Raw genomic sequence first — 19,839 nt, 5'->3', positions numbered from 1 at the left:
AAACTAGTTTATAAAAAAGTAGTACCTTTTTTGTAAAGGTTAAATATATACATATGTATATTTACCATATATATGTGTATACATATGTATATCTCACATGTATATTAAATATGTATTAGTGAATCCTGTTTGCGAAATATTAGGTATCAAAAGCTGCCCTAGGTATATATAGAGTAAGAATTTCACAAATGTCAGATATTATTTGATATTATATTTGAGTGGTGGGATTAAAGGGAATTATTCTTTTCTTTTTGTCCTTGTCTATATTTTCAAATTTTCTAAAATAATTTGTGTTATTTTTATAATTAGAAAAAAATGAATCAAAATGTATTTAGACCTCATCAACAGATATCTTTTTTTTGGCCTAAAAAATTAGCAAAGGTGAAAAACTGCTAATACTTCATGGTGACAGAATTCAGAGAAATGAGCACTCTCCTACATCACCAGTGTCCGAGATGGGGAGTAACAAAACTGGCCAAACCACGTGGTGGTTAGGATATAGAGCAAAGAAAACTCTCACAGTACTGGTGGCAGGGTAAGGTGGTACCACCAATTTGGAGACCAATCCAGTAAAACTGAAGATGCTCGTAGCCTATGCCCCAGCAATTCCAGCCCAGGTAGAAACTCTTGCTCAGTAAACGCAAGACAATATTTACAAGAATAATTATTGCAATGTTGTTTATAACAGTGAAAAAATGGAGACAATATAAATGTCTACCAAGAAGAAAATGAAAATTTGACTGCATAGTCATATAATGAATACCATAGAAACAGCTATGAAAACAAGTGAACTACAGCTACATGTGTAAAGCTGGATAAGCCTCAAAAGTATAATGTTATTCCAAAAGAGCAAGTTGCAGGAGAAAATGTGCAGCAAGAAGTTTAAAAACAAGTAGAATAGTACCATACATTGTTTACGCTTGCATATACCTATAAATGCATATATACATATATATATGCATACATATGTAAGTTAAAAACCCACATGCGACTGAGAAACACCAAATTGAGGATAGTGATTCCTGCAGGGAAAGAATTGGATCTGGGTGCGTGAGATAGGGTGTTTCAATATGTCGTAATATTTTATTTTGCTAAGAAGATAGATCTGAAGCAAACATGACAAAACATTACGGTCTGACAAACTGGATGTTGGGTGCCCAGGTATTTATTATCATATTCAGCAGACTTTAGGATTGCTTGAAGTATTTCATAATAAAAACGAATGGGGAAAAATGCACGTGTGCTTTGAACTAGCAATTTCCCTACTGGTAATTTATTTATTTATTCTAAGGAAATCCTCACAAATGTGTGCAGAGATTTACCTACCAATATGTTAGTATTGTAAGTGTTATTTACAATATAAAAAACTGGAGAAAACCTAATCTAGGAATAAGGGCTTGTGTAACTAGATTATGAAATCTTGGTAAGGTAAAATATAATGCAGCTCTTAAAATGACTACCTAGAAGAATATTTATTCTCGTGGAGATATTTCATACTATTTCATTAATAGAAAATACTATAGAGTAGTTTGATCTCAATAAAACTAAGTAATATTTTTTTACCTATATATGTGGATTCATACATAGAGGAAAGCAAAGAAGAATATACACAAAAATGTCCACAATCATTATCTCTGAGCAGTGTTATTGCAGGTGCTTTTTATTTTCTGGATGGACCAAGCATGTATATAATAGATATGTAATAGCTTTCTAATTTGAAAAATTATATATTTTTAAAAGAGAATAATAAAATGGTTTTGGTGAGAGATAACATGGAATGGGACAAAAAAGCAGCAGCTGCAGGATGGAGAAGAGACAAAATCAAGAGTGATTTAGAAGGTATAATTGACAAGATTTTCTAACAGATTAAGAAGGGAGGGGGAAGGGAGGAACATCATGATGACTTAGTGCTTTCTGACTTGGACGACTGAGCAGCCAAAGAGATCCTTCCCTGAAGTAGGAAATGCATGAGGCGGATTAGATTCTGCCTGAAAGATGAACAGGAGTACAGTTTGGAGCAGGATGAGATTGACAGGCCCCAAGACTAGCATTCACAGTGTGGGGCTCCTATCCTGCATCCATTCCTTCCTGTCTACTCCTCAAGCAGAGCTGTAATGTTCAGGTACTTGCCTTCTCTACACAACCATATGCTTCAAGGGAAACTTCCCCCATTCCCAGTTTCTAGAGTGGCAAGGTGAGCATTCTGATCATTCTAAGCCAGTTGTGCAAATCTATTCCTCTTGTCAATGACTGGTTTAGGGATGGGCAACTTACCAAACTCTGGCAAATGATATGCTAGTGCAACCGTGCACCTCAGGTTGGGACTTGAACCCATGGTCTTTTCATTAGAATCACTAACCTGGCATCTGGACTTTCAGAGGTCAGGTTCTTTATATCTCAGCACAGAAGGAATTCAGGGAGAGGCAAGAAGTAGACTTATTAATATAGGACACTTGTGAGGGATACAAGCAGGCTGACAAGGTGCTCTGCCCTGAGAATTAAGTGGGCTACATGTTTATAGTTAAAGGAAAGTGGGGCGGGGGGTGGGGTGGGGGAAGACCACCTTCTTCCTCATTCTTTGAGTAGATGTCAGGCTTGCATCACCAGCTCCTCCTTCGCATTAGGCAGGAGAGTGTTTGACCCTATAAGGTCAAACTAGAACTGTCATGGTGCTTATTTAAATCAGCAGAAGGGTGGTAACATATACTAAAATATTTAAAATCATCTCAGGTTTCAGTATAATGAGGGTCTCCTACTTTAGAATATCACCTTTCCCTTATATTCCTGTCCTTGGTTCTAAGGATCCTTATCCTGCTGGACTTGACCAGCAGGATGCAGACCTCATTTTTTCACTTAATGGCCTGGGGTGTATCTCATGCTTTTATTAATGGCTTTATAGTTAAGCAAGCCGTGCTTCGTTCCATGATGTTCTGATAGCTTTCTTGAGTTATCATTAACTTACAGTGGTCTCCCAAAGTTCCCTAAATTTCCCTCTCTATCTACAATCCCCTAGTGGGATTTCTAAAACTACCTGTGTAACTATCCTATTCTATACCTATGGTTAGTGGAAACCTACTGGAAAGGTTTCCTGGCTCCTAAGGAAGAACCAGTAGTACGAGAGACAGCTTTTCTTCCTCAAGGTAAGTCATTTCTGGGTGTCATACCCAGATCTCAGCAACCATCTTGCAGCCAGGTGGGGAAGCAGCCTGAGGGCAAAGCCAACATCCTGAAGATGCATTCTGAGTCAGAATTTTCTGCTACTCACAGCATTCATCTAAAGTAATATAGATAATCCTGTGGAGGTGTCCATGAGTAGAACAAAGGCTTTTGAGAGGGAAACTTGCCTGAGGTTCTCAGTAGTAGAGTCTGGATCCTACTGAAAACCTCAAGCAAGTTATTTGGTTGATTTAAATTGTCTTGAAATGTAAACACTGTATAAAATATTATATGTGTTATGTTTCATTTATATAAATCCAGGCTTATTTTATTTTAAATCTAATAGTGTAGAAGTTTATACAGTGAAAAGCGAAATTCTCCCTTTCATTCACTCACCAAACCTATTCCTTTTCTCAGAGGTAACTGCTGAGAATAATATTGTTACTGAACACAAGTTCACGTGCCTGACACACAGTGAGGCCAAATAAACCTAAACATGGGATTTTGGAGCAGAGAAAGGCATTAAGACTTGATAAACTGGAATGGATTATGTTGCAGACTTGATTCTAGCCTGCTGGCTGTTACTGAACACAAGTTTGTGTGCTCAACACACAGTGAGGCCAAACAAACCGAAACATCAGAGTCTGGAGCAGAGAAAGGTTTATTGCAGGGCCAAGCAAGGAGAATGGGTGGCTCATCCTCAAGAACCTCAAACTCCCTGATGGTTTGAGGGTAGGTTTTTATAGGCAAAATTTGTGGGTGAGGGCTGCAGGGTGTGTGACTTTCTTCTGATTGGTGGGTGGTGAGGTAACAGGGTGGTGCTCCAGGAATGTTGTGCTCAGCCTGAAGATACCATCCTCCACCTGATTGGGGGTCTTAGTTCCTGCAGAAGAACTCGAAGGTATTGTTATATATATTCCTTGAGCAGGAACCAGGACCCTGCTTTAATTGCTGCACTATTGTTTCTTGACTGCTCCTCCTTTGTTTCTGCATTCCCTCACTTCTCTGATTAGCAACTGTTTGAATCTTCCCTTTGGAACTCAGGGAAAGTCATGGAGGCTGAATGAAGCCTATTTCCTACAAACAAGAAATGGAGTACCCAGGAGGTCCCCACAGGGTCCTGCTCAGTTTCCATACGATGAGTTTCCTTTCAGATCTTTTACTGGGCATTTACACACGCACACACACACACACACACACACGCACACATTTTTACCAAAGTTAGAGGGACTACTCAAGACGGCCTAAGGTAAAACAAAAGCCTTGAGTCACACCTGAAATTGCTCTGGTTATGCAATTAAAGAGAGATAAGGCAGTCATCTTCTGGAAGAGAGGAAATAATATGTCAGTGGGCCTGTGGGAATGCTGGGCAAGAAATACAGACATACGGATTGAGATGGTGTGTCCAGAGAAAATAAAAAATACTTCAAGTCAGAAGTCTTGCCATTAGACTTCAATTTTCAGGCATTGATTTCTGAGAAAGATACTTCTCATGTGAGCAATTCAAGACAGCATGCTCTAGGATGAGTTGTTTTGGAGCATCCTCCAGGATTCTTCAGGATGAGTTGTAGTAGCAGAGATTTATTTGTTTAAGGATGAGTAATATAGGAGTAATGCTGGGGAAATTAAGGAGTATCTTATTTATATAATTATACTACACATATTTGTCTGCAAATTTTTTCTTTTTTAAAAAAAATATTTATTTATTTATTTGGCTGTGCCAGGTCTTTAGTTGTGGTGTGCAGGATCTTTAGTTGCAGCATGTGAACTCTTAGTTGCAGCATGTGGGATCTAGTTCCCTGAACAGGGATTGAACCCAGGTCCCCTGCATTGGGAGCACAGAGTCTTAGCCACTGGACCACCAGGAAAGTCCCGGTACGCAAATTTTTTCACTTGACAATATATCTTGGATATCTTCTTTTTGTTGACCTTATTCTTTTGTTGACTGAAAAAAAAAAAAAAAAACACAACCTAAAAGTTGAAAATTATGTTTTATTCAGCGGATTTCTGAGGACTTCAAGCATGGGAGACAGCCTCTCAGTTAGCTCTAAAGGACTGCTCCAAAGAGGTAAGGGAGGAGCCAGGATATATATAGGAGTTTTGAAACAAAAATCAGGTAGTTGGGTTATCAAAAGATTACTGTTAATTGAAGAAAACCAGACATCTCAAGTTAATGAATTTAGCGCTTTTCTATGTATGGGAAGATGCAAAAGTCTGGACTCATTGAAATCATTCTTTTGATATGTACGTCAGCTATCTGGGGCCAGTATCCTGTGTTTGGGGAAGGGTGTTGGTGGCTTGATGGCTGCAACATCCTTGTTTACTGATATGACAGACAACATTTTTCATTCACACTTTTTAAAGGCTGTGTGGCATTCCATAGTATGGTTGCATCATATATTATTTAACCATCACCACCTGGATTGATGTTTGAGACGTGTAGAGGTTCACAATATGTCACCCCAAAATGCCATTTTGGCATATTGATTATTTTGAATTAAAGATCCTTAAGAAACAGCTGGTACAAGAAGAACACTCTGACCCTCTTTTGTCCCCCAGAAAGCAGGAGATAAGGCTCCCATGTGAAAAATACCCTTCCTGTACCAGGAGGATAGAAAGTATCCTTATCACCAGAGATAGGGAATTTAAGACAAAAGGCTATTTAAACAAACCTTGTTTCTTCTTCACCATTTTATTACCCTTATTTACTAGTTAATATCCCATGTACATTTTTTCTAGTCTTTTACTGACAATCTATAGGAACTCTTAAAATCATAGGGGTTTTAGTTTTTTGTCTGTTGTTGAATATGTTAAACATATTTTCTCCTAATCTTTCTTTCCAGTTTTTCAATTTTGTTTTTAGGAGTTTTGGCCATATGTAAACTTAAAATTGTTATGTTGTTTAATCTGTGAATCTTTCCCTTTGAAGCTTCTGGGTTTTTGTTTTCCTTGGGAAGACTTTCCAACACTAAGATTTAAACAAATGTTTACTTCCGGTATTTCATAATTTTGTTTTTTATATTTAGATTTTTTTCCTTAAAAAAGCTTTTTATTATGGAAAAATCTCAAAATACTGTGATGTTGTGATTGACAATAGGAAATATATATTTGGTCTTCATCCCTGTTTCTGGCAGTGAGCTCTTAAAATCCTTGGAATTTCCTAAATAGTAAGAGAGATAAAGGTGTAATGGGTGGCTTTTGTTATTCATATAAGCACCTTCGTTTATGTTAATGAGTTGGCTTTTGGAAAGCCCCTAGGTAACCTAAGGAGGGGGACTGGTTGCCAGGGGAACCAACCTAATGACTAGATGGTTGTAATTTTCAGCCTCTGGGGAGGGGAGAGGGGTTGGAGGTGGAACTATTCACCAATGGCCGTTGATTTAATCAACTATGCTTATGTAATGAATCCTCCATAAAAATCCAAAGGTTGGGTTTCCAGGTTGGTGAACGTGTGGAGATTCTGGGATAGTGGTGAGCTCAGAGAGGGCACTGAAGCTCTGGGCCCTTTCACCATACCTTGCCTTATGCACCTCTTCCATCTTGCTCCTGAGTTATATCCTTTTATAACAAACCTGTAATAGATTAAGTAAGTAAAATGTTTCTCTGATTTCTGTGAGCCGCTCTGGCAAATTAGTTGAACCTGAGGAGTGGGTGGTGGGAACCTCTGATTTATAGTCAGAAACACAGGAGACAACCTGGACTTGTGATTCTTGAAATTCTCTCTGTAGCTCTCCCCACCAATCTCATTCGCTTACTTAGAGGTAACTATTGATAAGATGTTTCCTTTTAGATCTTTGCCGGACATTTATACACACACAGATTTTTTACCAAAATTGGAGGTGTGAAATAAAATTCATATTTTATGGCAAGACAAGAAAAATCTAAACATAAAAAAATTCTTCTCTGCCTTTTGGCCTCTTCTCTCCTCTGACTGTGCATTATGTATCTGCATTATGCATCAACCAAACCTTCCCCATGGGCAGGAATACCTGCTCAACCATAAAGAGCAACATTCTCCTATCAACAAGACAGCTCCTTAAAAGATAGCATTCTTTCTTTCTTTTTTTTTTTTTTAGCATTCTTCTTGATCTTGTAAGGAGTCACATGACCCACCACGATGCGGGCCTAGATGCCCACTTAGATTATGTAAATTATCCATAATACGTCATTTGATGTGCAGCCTTCTGTCTCAAAAAACTTACATAACTGTGTCTTGACTTCTAACAGGCAGAACAGTTCTCAGAGTTTTCTGAGGTGCTCTTCTTGGGTTATAATCCTCAAATTTGGCTTGAATAAAATTTTCCATTTCTTTTTCAGATCGACTGATTAATTTTTCATTGGCAGAGGGAATATTTAAGAAGATCTAAGGTAAAACATAGGCCATGAATTATTATCTTAAAGTGGATGTAATGTGTGTGTATATATCCATAAACGATTTACCTTTTGTCTTGTGTATTTTTAAATGTTTTATATATTTATACATTTATTTATTTATTATTGTGGTAAAGTATACATAACAAAACTTACCATTTTAACCATTTTTAAATATGCAATTCAGTGGCATTAAGTTTATTCACATTGTTGGCCAGCCATCACTACTATCCATCTTCAGGGCTTTTTCATAATCCCAAACTGAAACTCTGTCCCCATTAAGCAATAACTCCATATTACACCCACCCTAGCCCCCGGTAATTCTTCTATTTTCTATCTCAATAAACTTGATTATTCTAGGTACCTCATATAAGTGGAATCCTACAATATTTGTCTTTTTGTGTCTTGCTTTGTTTCCCTTAGCATAATGTCCTCAAGGTTCATCCATGTTGTAGCATGTATTAGAATTTCATTCATGTTTAAGGTTGAATAATATTCCATTGTATGTATATACCATTTTTTGTTTATCCGTTCATCTGTTGATGGACATTTGAGTCATTTCCACCTTTTGGTTATTGTGAATAATGCTGCTATGAACATTGATGCGCAAGAATCTTTTTTGAGTCCCTGCTTCTAATTCTTTTGAGTGTGTACCCAGAAGTGGGTCATATGGTAATTTTATATTTCATTTTTGAGGAATCACCATAGTGGTTTTGTGTATTTTAAAGGTTTACATATATAAATTAATCTGGTGGAACTTTCTGTTTCTATACAATCATTCCTTTATTGAACATAATATGTTTGGGTCCTCTTTTCTGTCCTTCCATAGTTTATACTTTTCTTTATAAAGGATTCACATACTTCATGGTGAATTGTAGGTATTTTATGAATTTTGTAGCTATTGTAAATGGTACCTCTTTTTCATCTTTCCCTTTCGTCCTCCCTCCCCCTCCCTCCTCCCTCTCTTCTCTCTTCCTTTCTTTGGTTAACACAAGTTGGCCATTACCTAATGCAGACTACTTCTCCATTGCTTATTCTAATTCACTAACAGAAATGTCTCAGCCCACATGGCTGGAAGTTTTGACCCGGGACCTTAGTAGGTATGAAGTAGAAAAACAAAAGTCTTCCATCTAGTGAGCCCATTGGTGCTGATAAGCCAATTCAACTTGCTAATGCTTATAATGACAAATGGTCCAGACAGGAAAACCTGAGAAATTCATAAAAGAATTTTCCTGATTAATTAAAAAAATTAAAATTATGATGTTGGAAATTGGAATAAAATGTTAAGGTATGTATTCATATATTTCCTATCTAAACTTTATAACCTCAAAATAATTTATTTATTCAATTCTATAGGAAAGTTTTAATATAAAGCTATTTATAATGCAATGAAAAATTGCCACATAGCAAGATACAGTTCTGCTTCTAGTGGCATTTACATTGCAAACTAACAGAGTGAACGGGATCTTAGGATACAAGTATTTCTTCATCTCCCTTAACATCTAACACAGTGCCTTGAGCTTGGTAGGTACTCATAAAATATGTGCTCAGTTTATAAAAGGAAGACAATTTTCACAAAGAAAATGACTTTTAATGTAGACTGCTTTCTGTAGGGTTTTTTGATCTACAGATTGGTTGAGATAGTCTTACTTCCCCAACTAGTTTTCATAGGAATACGAGTGAAACAAACAATGAATATCCCCTTTCTTACCACTCAGATGATTCAGGTTAAAAAAAAAGGCAAAAAAAAAAAAAAAGAAAGTGAAAGGTTTTGGAAATAGAAAAAAAATTGAAATGTGTATTTTCTTGACTGTAGGAGCTGGAGATCCACAGTATTTGTTACCAAACCAGGTTCATTTGCCTGAGGTGCAGCAAGCCAAAGGCTGAGATGCCAAGGTTTGCAGCACAGAAAGTGGTTATTTATGAGGCAGCCAATGAGGAGATGGGAGAACAAGTCTCAGACCTGCTTCCCCAAAGGTGAGGGGCTCAGGATATTTATGGGATAAGGAAGCAGGGTGGTCTGAGGTGTGGGGAAAAATGATTTGAGGCAAGAAAAAGGTGAAGTAATCAGTGTTCTGAGCAGGCATATCTGAGTTACATGCTTCTTCATGGGATGCACGGTCAGAAAGTGGTGGCCTTAGCATGACCTGAGGGTGGAGTTTTGGTCCCTCTGACATAAAAAGATCATTCATCAGATACTTGCTCAGGCCCACTTCGAAGGTCGGTGGTCCCAACCAGTCTTGGCCGGCACGAACTGGATGAAATCTAACTCCAAGTTCCTGAAAAACAATTTAAGCCACCATTACTACATATCTATAGAGGGTGGTTAAGGAGTTTTGTGATATATTATCTTTACTCCGTGAAGCATGTAGGGTATGCAATTTGCAAAAACAATTAAAGGCAGCTTAGTCAGTGAAGGCAGTTTACAGGATATTATTTATTAAGCAAGCTATAGTTTAACAGATCTAACTGGTGACTGCCGTCGGTTTCATATTGAAGGAGAATATTTTACTTTTCTCCAAAATGTGTAATCATTAAACGTATAATGATTTAAAATAACATAGTATACAAACAATTTTATCTATATAGGCATATTTTCCTAGCCCATTTGAACCATTAGAATGGCACAGCTCTTTCACTAGGTAGCTGTGTGACCTTGAGCAGATTCTTAAAATAGCTTAGCCTTGGTTTTCTCATCTGTAACATGAAAGAGCATCTCTAGGGTCTCATTCAGCTGTAATTAAAACCAATGTAATGTTTTGGCAAAATCAGATATCAAATCTTGACAAAGTAGATGAGACCATCAGGGTTGAAAAGTTGTTTATGGTTTACACATCAATAAATACATGCTATAACAGTAATCAGATGGAAGCTAGCCACCAAATATGTAATTTCCTAAGCATAGTGGTGAGATCTAGGGCCCAAGAGCCTTCCTTCCATCTCTCCATATTTTCCTAACAAAGGATTATATGCATGTAGTTTAAATTGTCAACTAGTTCTATAAGTTTTGTTATAAAAAACCACTTTCACCTTTTACATGGTTATTTCGGAACTTATCTGCCTCTCTCTAGATCAACACCGTCCAATACAAATATAATGTAAGCTACATATATTATTTTAAAATTTCTGATAGCCAAAGTAAAAGGCTGTTTAATTTTAGTAATATATTTTAACTCAATATATCCAAAACACTATAATTTTAGCAAGTAATTAATGTAAGAAATCATTGAAATATCTTACATTTACTAAGTCTTTGAAATATAGTGTGTACTTTCGACTTACAGCAGCACATTTCAAGTCAGATGTTAAATTTTCATTGGAAATGCTTGATTTCTGTTTTTAGATTTCATAAAATTTACAATTGACGAAGTAGATTCACATAATGAAAGTTGCTCCAAACATTCTTAAAAATCTCCAGTAACTGGATTGAGTGGCAATTTTAAAATTCAAATTGGGCTAAGTTAAGTTAAATTAACATTAAAAAAAAATTAATCTCCAGAATTCCTTGGCAGTCCAGTGCTTACTCCGCACTTCGACTGCAAGGGGCACAGGTTCCATTCCTGGTGGAGGAACTAAGATCCCGCATGCCACGTGGTGTGGCCAAAAATAAATAAATTTTAAAAATAAAATAAAATAAATGGACCAGGAGGCACTAAGAACATTGAGGGAGCTCTTTGGAGGTGGAAGGTCAGCCCCTAAAAAACAAAAAGCAAAAACTGTCTCTCATTTCTATATTTCAAGTGCTCAATAGCTGCAGGTGGTTAGTGGCTACTGTTTTGGACAAAGCAGTTCTGCATAACCCATTTTTTAAAAATCACTATTTCTTTATTTTTAATGTTTAGGCATAAACAATTGTCTTTGCACCAGGGAGGACAGAGAAGTTGGAAGGAAAAAATCAGATGCATGGGATTAGGTCTCCCTTTTGGTGCTGTAATCAAAGTTTTAGATTTAAATAACTTGATAATAATTTTTTTCTTTCTATAGGAAAATAGGACTGAAAAATATTTTAATGTTCAGCTTGATTTGATAACCAAATTTATGCTATGTGTTAGGTATGTAGAACTAATAGAACTTGTAACAAGGCTTGGCAGATTGTATTTTCCAAAGAAGGCGGGATAATGTCTACCATTCCACCTGCTCTTCTGAGAACATGATCTTGACACTTTTCCCATCAAGAGGAGGGTCCATGTCTTGTCCCCTTGAACATGAACAAGGTGTTCCTTGGTGGGCTTTTGGGACTGTTTCGACCATGAGTGACAGTGACACCATGAGACTTCCAAGGCTGGGTCCTGACAGACAATGCAGCTCCCACCTGCTTTGCTGGAAGATTCTCTCTTGAACCTGATAGCAGCTACATAAGCAGTCTGACTGCCCTGAGACTAACAAAGCAGTCAACACGGAGAGACTACACAGAGTGACGCTGAGACAACGTGAACATGTTACAGAATGAATCGGGTCCCACTGTTCGCCACTTACACACTCAATATTCACAAATGTCAATAGAAAGAAAAGGCACCTTTAATCAGAATGCTGGCAATCTGGAGAGATGGTGAACTCAGCATCCCCCAAAAACCACCTCCGAAGATTCTGCTAGGCCATGAAAGTTTTTAAAAGGAAAAAGAAGTAATCTCAGAGTTGCCGCCACCCGTCACTGTGTGCAGGCTTATGTGCAGGCTTGTCGACTCCTTGTGATTTTCCTCTAGATGTTATCTTGTTCACACAGTTCGGTCACACAGTTTGTTTGGCAGATTTCTGAAGGGGAAGCTAGGGAAGAGATCTGGTCATCTGTTAATTACTTATTCTTCATTTCTATTTCTTTGATCTATGGAAAGAACCAACGAGTTAGGCAAGGTATTGAGTGATTAAAAGATTTGAAAGGTGTGCTTGGGCCGGGAGATGAGTAGAGCATGGGGGTGCCTGTTTTAAAATTTAGTTACAGTATAGCTTTGCTAAAGTGACAAGAAAACGGGCTTCCTGCTAAGGGTGGTTTCCTGCAAAGAGCTGCTTACAAATCCCCATTTGTCAGACATCATTCCATTTCTATGGGATTAGAGGCAGGCGAAGGTCTACCTCTGTAACTTCTTCATGCTGATATAGATCGTCACATTCTCAGAGTGGAAGATGTTGACATGGGTCTGTAGCATTTCTTTGCTGACAATTTTAGTTGCCCATTTACATATACAGGCAGAGCAAGCTACAATTATTTTGATGCCCACAAAGATGTAGATTATTATGAGCAGTAATATTAATCCCATTCTCTTGAGGCCAGTTCTTAGAATTGTGCTAGCCGTAGATTCAGTACTGCTGAAAATGGAGCAGCTTATGTCATGGCTACAGTCTGGTCATAATGCAGTTAGCTTTGTTTTTCCTCTGGTAGCAGTTACAGTGTCTGTAAAACAACTCAAGAATGGGCATCAGACCCTGAGTCCGTGACGCTAGCATCCTCGTCATTAACTGCTCGGTTTTGTACTTGGGGTGGTGGGGGAGGAAACTGCAGGATTCTGTTCCGTTCCGAAGGGACAACCTGGGCAACGCAGCTGTTCCAGCACCAGCCACCATTTGACTGCAACCCAGTGACAGACCTCAAGCTAGAACCTCCCAGATGAGCCCTTGCCATGATCCTGACCCACAGAAACCATGTGAGATAAAATCAATGTTCTCATTTTTTGTCCAAGTTTGGGGTGATATGCTAATATCAACAACTCTCTGTGACATTTTGGTACCCTGTCTCTGGAACTCAGCTTCTTAATTTGAGTGATGTCTAAGGTTCCTTGCAGTGCGAACATTCTCTTTTATTGTGTCCACTTTGTGCTTCATTTTGGGACCATTTGTGAAGTAACGTTCTGCTTGTAGCCAATTGAGTCTTGTTGAATTTCAAAAGAATTTCATTAGCATGATTTAAAAATCCTGTATCATTGTTATACTTTACATTTGCAAAGCATTCTTAACTTTTCAAAACTCCTGTCTATGTATTATTTCATTTAATTCTCCCAACAGACCTATGAGGTAAGCAGGGTGGGTATTAATAAATGAGAAATTGAAAAACAAGAGGGTTGCATATAGATCAGATGCTTGAATAACAGACTGGGAGAACTGGAAGGATCCTGAATGATAATTCCTTTGAAAGATAAGGAGACTGAAGTGTGGAGATTTTCAATGACTTGCCCACATTCAAATAGGTAATGGAAAATTAGAATTAAAACTAAAATCTTCTGATCTTGTTTTAACTCATTAAAATTGAACTCAATTTTGCTTTACATTAATGCCCTGATTATGTCCAAATTTATTTTACCCTGAGACATGTGAAGTTGTATGGAGCTTGACAGAAGCCTGCTGTTCTTACGTTAATGGAAAATTTTCTCTTTCTTCCTTATTTGCTGTCTTTAAAACTTCATTAGTGTCTAAAACATTTCACCAAAGTGTTTCATTTCAGTGTTAACTCAGACACAAGTGATGATAATTATGTTCCAAAGTTTAGAAAATTATGCACAAATTATCAATTAAGCAAATGCTTCAACAGTTATATGCCTCATCAAGAGAAATTATGCAAACTCGGGGAGAATGACAATTTTACACAAGATGTTTTTATTTATTACATTTCCTAAATTGTTGTGGATAATTTCCAATAACTTTATCAAAATATCACACCATTTACCTTCCAGATGAAATTTTGTAATCAGAGATTTTTCTCAATGTGTTATAAATATAACACCCCATGTCAATCTTAGGCACACATGGGAATTATGAAAAGTTTGTCAAACTCAATATATCATAAATTCATGTTTCTGACACATCTGCTTTCTCCTCAGTGTTCATTGTTTTGGCTAACACTACCATCAGGTGCCTACTTACCTGAATTAGAAACCTTGTAATTAATTCTGGTGTCTTCTTCCTCCACCATATCTAATACGTCAGCAAGTCCCATTGACTCTGTGAAATATTTCCCGAATCTGTCTTCTCCATTTCCTTTCTAGTTGAAGCTCATATTCAGACGGCAGTAAAGCAATACAACAGCTTTACTTTTTTAATTTTTGTCTTTGCTCATATTTAATTTTGATTTTGATTTTTTTAATGCTGCACAACACCATATTTATTTATTTGCTTCATTTATTTCTCTTATTTTTTTATTTTTGTTTGCTGCTGTTATTTTACTTACTTAAAGAGAGAGGGAACGTTTGTGGCCTTTTTTTTCTTTTTCTTTTTCTGTAGGTTGCCTTAAGCTTTCTAAATTTGGAATATTTAAGCAAGCTGAAGGGTAAAGGAAGTTTTGCAAAATCACTTGAGGGAAAGAAAAGATTGCTTTGTTAAATCATGCCCTATGGTGGGTGATCAACTGCGTGTACAATTACGTTTCACTTCTAATTAATTGTGCTTAAGGCCTTAATCAAATTTGGAGGTTCCCTTCTTAGAGCAGCTCATACAGACAGAGGTGCATGTGCTGGATGATGTAACGGCAGTCAAAACGGCTTTATTTATTTATTTATTTTGGCTGCACCTGTTGGCTTGTGGGATCTTAATCCCCTGACCCGGTATGGAACCCGTGCCCCGCCGCCCCCCACCCCCCACCCCCCACCCCCCCCCCCCCCGCAATGGAAGTGCACTGTCCTAACCACTGGAACGCCAGGGAATTTCCAATATAATGGCTTTAAGAGGCTGGGTATAAGTGTTTAAAATACAGTTCTCTTACCACTATGGAGAACAGTATGGAGGTTCCTTAAAAAACTAAAAATAGAGCTACCATATGATCCAGCAATCCCACTCTTGGGCATATATCCAGCAAAAACCATAATTCGAAAAGATACATGCACCCAATGTTCACTGCAACACTATTAACAATAGCCAATATGGGGAGGGGGAAGGGTAAGCTGTGACAAAACGAAAGAGAGGCATGGACATATATACACTACCAAACATAAGGTAGATAGTTAGTGGGAAGCAGCCGCAGAGCACAGGGAGATCAGCTCGGTGCTTTGTGACCGCCTAGAGGGGTGGGATGGGGAGGGTGGGAGGGAGGGAGATGCATGAGGGAAGGGATGTGGGAACAGATGTATATGTATGACTGATTCACTTTGTTATAAAGCAGAAACTAATAAAAATAAATTAAAAAAAAAAAAACAATAGCCAAGATATGGAAGCAACCTAAATGTCCATCAACAGAGGAGTAGATAAAGAAGATGTGGGGTGCATATATATATATATATATATATATATATATATATATATATACACATATACACAATGGAATACTACTCAGCCCTAGGAAAGAACCAAATAATGCCATTTGCAGCAACTTGGATGGACCTAGAGATTGTCACACTAAGTGAAGTAAGTCAGGCAGAGAAAGACAAATACCATATGATATCACTTATATGTGGAACCTAAAAAAAAAAAAGATACAAATGAAATTATATGCAAAACAGAAAGAGACTCACAAACTTACGGTTACCAAAGGGGAAAGGTTGGGGAGAGGAATAAATTAGGAGTTTGGGATTAACATCTACACACTACTATATATAAAATAGATAATCAACAAGGACCTATCATTATGAACAGTGATGTAAATATCCCAAATAAAATACTAGCCACTCAAATCCAACAAATATATGAAAATAGTAATAATTCATGACTAAGTAGGGTTTGCCATAGGAATGAAAGGAACACATCAGAAAATCTATCAAAGTAGTGCACCACAATAACAGATTAGAAGAGACATATATATATATAAATATTACATATATATATATATACACATAAATAATTAGTTCAATAGATACACAAAAAACATTCTAAAAATTACACAATTAATTCATGATTAAAATCTTAGTTTTAACTGCATCTGTCAAGTTTAATTTTCTTAAAAGATCTGGAACAGCAATATTGGCAAAATTTTAATAATTACTGAAGCTGGGTGATGGACATTAATTATATTGTTCTACCCACTTTTGTGTATGTTCAAAATTTTCCATAATAAAAAAGATTTAAAATGCTCAAAAATTTAAAAAATAATCTGAATAAGGCAAAATGGTAGATGGGTATATGGATATTGAATATATTATTCTCTATATTTTTTTATGTTTGAAATATTTTACAATTAAAAAACAATTAAAAACACACAAAAATAGTCATGGAGTCCCCCAAAGCAAAGTTTCTTTGGGTCTGTAAATAATTTGAACTAGAGTCAAGAAATGGGGGTAAATAATATTGAAGAGTTAGGAAAAGATAAGTGTTTAAGGGTTTTGTGTACCATGATAAGAAAATTAGACTTCTTCCTGTAGGGAATGGAGAGTGACTGAAGGGTTGGGAAAGGGGAGGTTTGCGTGATATATTTTAATAATAATAATAATAACAATAACAACAATATTTATATAGTTCATACTTGCATAACACCTGTTATGTGCCAGGTTCTGTTCTAAGTGCCTTACACACACTGACTCACTTAATATTCACAACAATCCTTTGATCTTGGTTCTACTCTAAGCTCCCTTTTACAGATGAGAAAATGAAGGCACAGAGAACTTGCCAAAGTCACATAGCTGGTAACTGACTTCAAGAACTCACATAAGAAAACCATCTTTGAGTCTATGCTCTAGTCCTGTGCTGTCCAATATGGTAGTCACTAACCTTATTTAATTTAAATTTGTTAAAATTAAATAAACTAAACATTCAGTTCCTAAGTTGTACTAACCATATTTCAAGTGCTCAATACCCAATATAGCTAATGGCTATTGAACTGCACAGATATAGGAAGTTTCCGTCATTGCAGAAAGTTATAGGATAGCACAGCTTTAGTCTTACTATTATTATCATTTTATATCTGACTTCTTCTGGAGGCACTAAATTTATTTCGACATTCATCAAACCAGAGTTTCTCAACCTGAGCACTCTTGATGTTTGGGGCTGGGTAATTATTATGGGAGACTGTCCTGTGCACTGCAGAACGTTTAGCAGCATCTCTGGCCTCTACCTACTAGATACCAGTAGCACCCTGTACCCCAACTTGTGACAAACAATATCTCCAGACATTGCCAAATGTCACCTTTGGGGGGTGAGTGTATGTGTGTGTGTGTGTGTGTGTGTGTGTGTGTGTGTATGCACTGTCCTTGCTTGAATTAGAGACAATATTTTCTTTTTGTTTTTTATAAATGTATTTATTTATTTTTGGCTGCATTGGGTCTCCGTTGCTGCACATGGGCTTTCTCTAGTTGCAGAGAGCGGGGGCTACTCTTCGTTGTGGCGCATGCTCTTCTCACTGCAGTGGCTTCTCTTGTTGCAGAGCACGGGCTCTAGAGCACAGGCTCAGTAGTTGTGGCGCATGGGCTTAAGTTGCTTCATGGCATGTGGGATCTTCCTGGACCAGGGCTCGAACCTGTGTCCCCTGCATTGGAAGGCGGATTCTTAACCACTGTGCCAGCAGGGAAGTCCTTAGAGACAATATTTTCTGAACTAATGTTTTACTTCTACTTCAATCCTTTTAAGTGTGTCCCTGGAAACCTGTTATTAATGAGGGTAAAACGATATACACAATACTAGTGAATAAAAATCAGAAATTCTTATTTGTAATAGCTGCCACATCTGTGGTCAAGGTGAAATTTTCTTTAGTGGTTTTGAGAAGCGGACAAACTCATCATAATATTTACAGATTTCTGGTCCTGACTTCTAATACTATAGATTAATTTTGCCTGTTTTTGAACTTCATGACTTTTTTCTTTTTTTTTCATTTCATTATTTATTTATTTATTTATTTATTAGTTTCTGCTTTATAACAAATTTGATCAGTTATACATATACATATGTTCCCATATCCCCTCCCTTTTGCGTCTCCCTCCCACCCTCCCTATCCCACCCCTCCAGGCGGTCACAAAGCACCGAGCTGATCTTCCTGTGCTATGCGGCTGCTTCCCACTAGCTATCTACCTTACGTTTGGTAGTGTATATATGTCCATGCCGCTCTTTCGCTTTGTCACAGCTTACCCTTCTCCCTCCCCATATCCTCAAGTCCATTCTCTAGCAGGTCTGTGTCTTTATTCCTGTCTTACCCCTATGTTCTTCATGACATTCTTTTTTCTTAAATTCCATATATATGTGTCAGCATACAGTATTTGTCTTTCTCTTTCTGACTTACTTCACTCTGTATGACAGACTCTAGGTCCATCCACCTCATTACAAGTAGCTCAATTTCGTTTCTTTTTATGGCTGAGTAATATTCCATTGTATATGTGTGCCACATCTTCTTTATCCATTCATCCGATGATGGACACTTAGGTTGTTTCCATCTCTGGGCTATTGTAAATAGGGCTGCTATGAACGTTTTGGTACATGACTCTTTTTGAATTATGGTTTTCTCAGGGTATATGCCCAGTAGTGGGATTGCAGGGTCATATGGTAGTTCTATTTGTAGTTTTTTAAGGAACCTCCATACCGTTCTCCATAGTGGCTGTACCAATTCACATTCCCACCAGCAGTGCAAGAGTGTTCCCTTTTCTCCACACCCTCTCCAGCATTTATTGTTTCTAGATTTTTTGATGATGGCCATTCTGACTGCTGTGAGATGATATCTCATTGTAGTTTTGATTTGCATTTCTCTAATGAGTAAAGATGTTGAGCATCCTTTCATGTGTTTGTTGGCAGTCTGTATATCTTCTGTGGAGAAATGTCTACTTAGGTCTTCTGCCCATTTTTGGATTGGGTTGTTTGTTTTTTTGTTATTGAGCTGCATGAGCTGCTTATAAATTTTGGAGATTAATCCTTTGTCAGTTGCTTCATTTGCAAATATTTTCTCCCATTCTGTGGGCTGTCTTTTCGTTTTGTTTATGGTTTCCTTTGCTGTACAGAAGCTTTTAAGTTTCATTAGGTCCCATTTGTTTATTTTTGTTTTCATTTCCATTTCCCTAGGAGATGGGTCAAAAAGGATCTTGCTGTGATTTATGTCATAGAGTGTTCTGCCTACATTTTCCTCTAAGAGTTTGATAGTGTCTGGCCTTACATTTAGGTCTTTAATCCATTTTGAGTTTATTTTTGTGTATGGTGTTAGGGAGTGTTCTAATTTCATACTTTTACATGTAGCTGTCCAGTTTTCCCAGCACCACTTATTGAAGAGGCTGTCTTTTCTCCACTGTATATTCTTGCCTCCTTTATCAAAGATGGTGACCATATGTGTGTGGCTTTATCTCTGGGCTTTCTCTCCTCTTCCATTGATCTGTATTTCTGTTTTTGTGCCAGTACCATACTGTCTTGATTACTGTAGCTTTGTAGTATAGTCTGAAGTCAGGGGGCCTGATTCCTCCAGCTCCATTTTTCGTTCTCAAGATTGCT

Source organism: Hyperoodon ampullatus (assembly GCF_949752795.1).
Source record: "Hyperoodon ampullatus genome assembly, chromosome: X".
In the NCBI taxonomy this organism is placed as follows: domain Eukaryota; kingdom Metazoa; phylum Chordata; class Mammalia; order Artiodactyla; family Ziphiidae; genus Hyperoodon; species Hyperoodon ampullatus.
The sequence above is the reverse complement of the archived record's forward strand: the minus strand, read 5'-3'. Positions refer to the sequence as shown.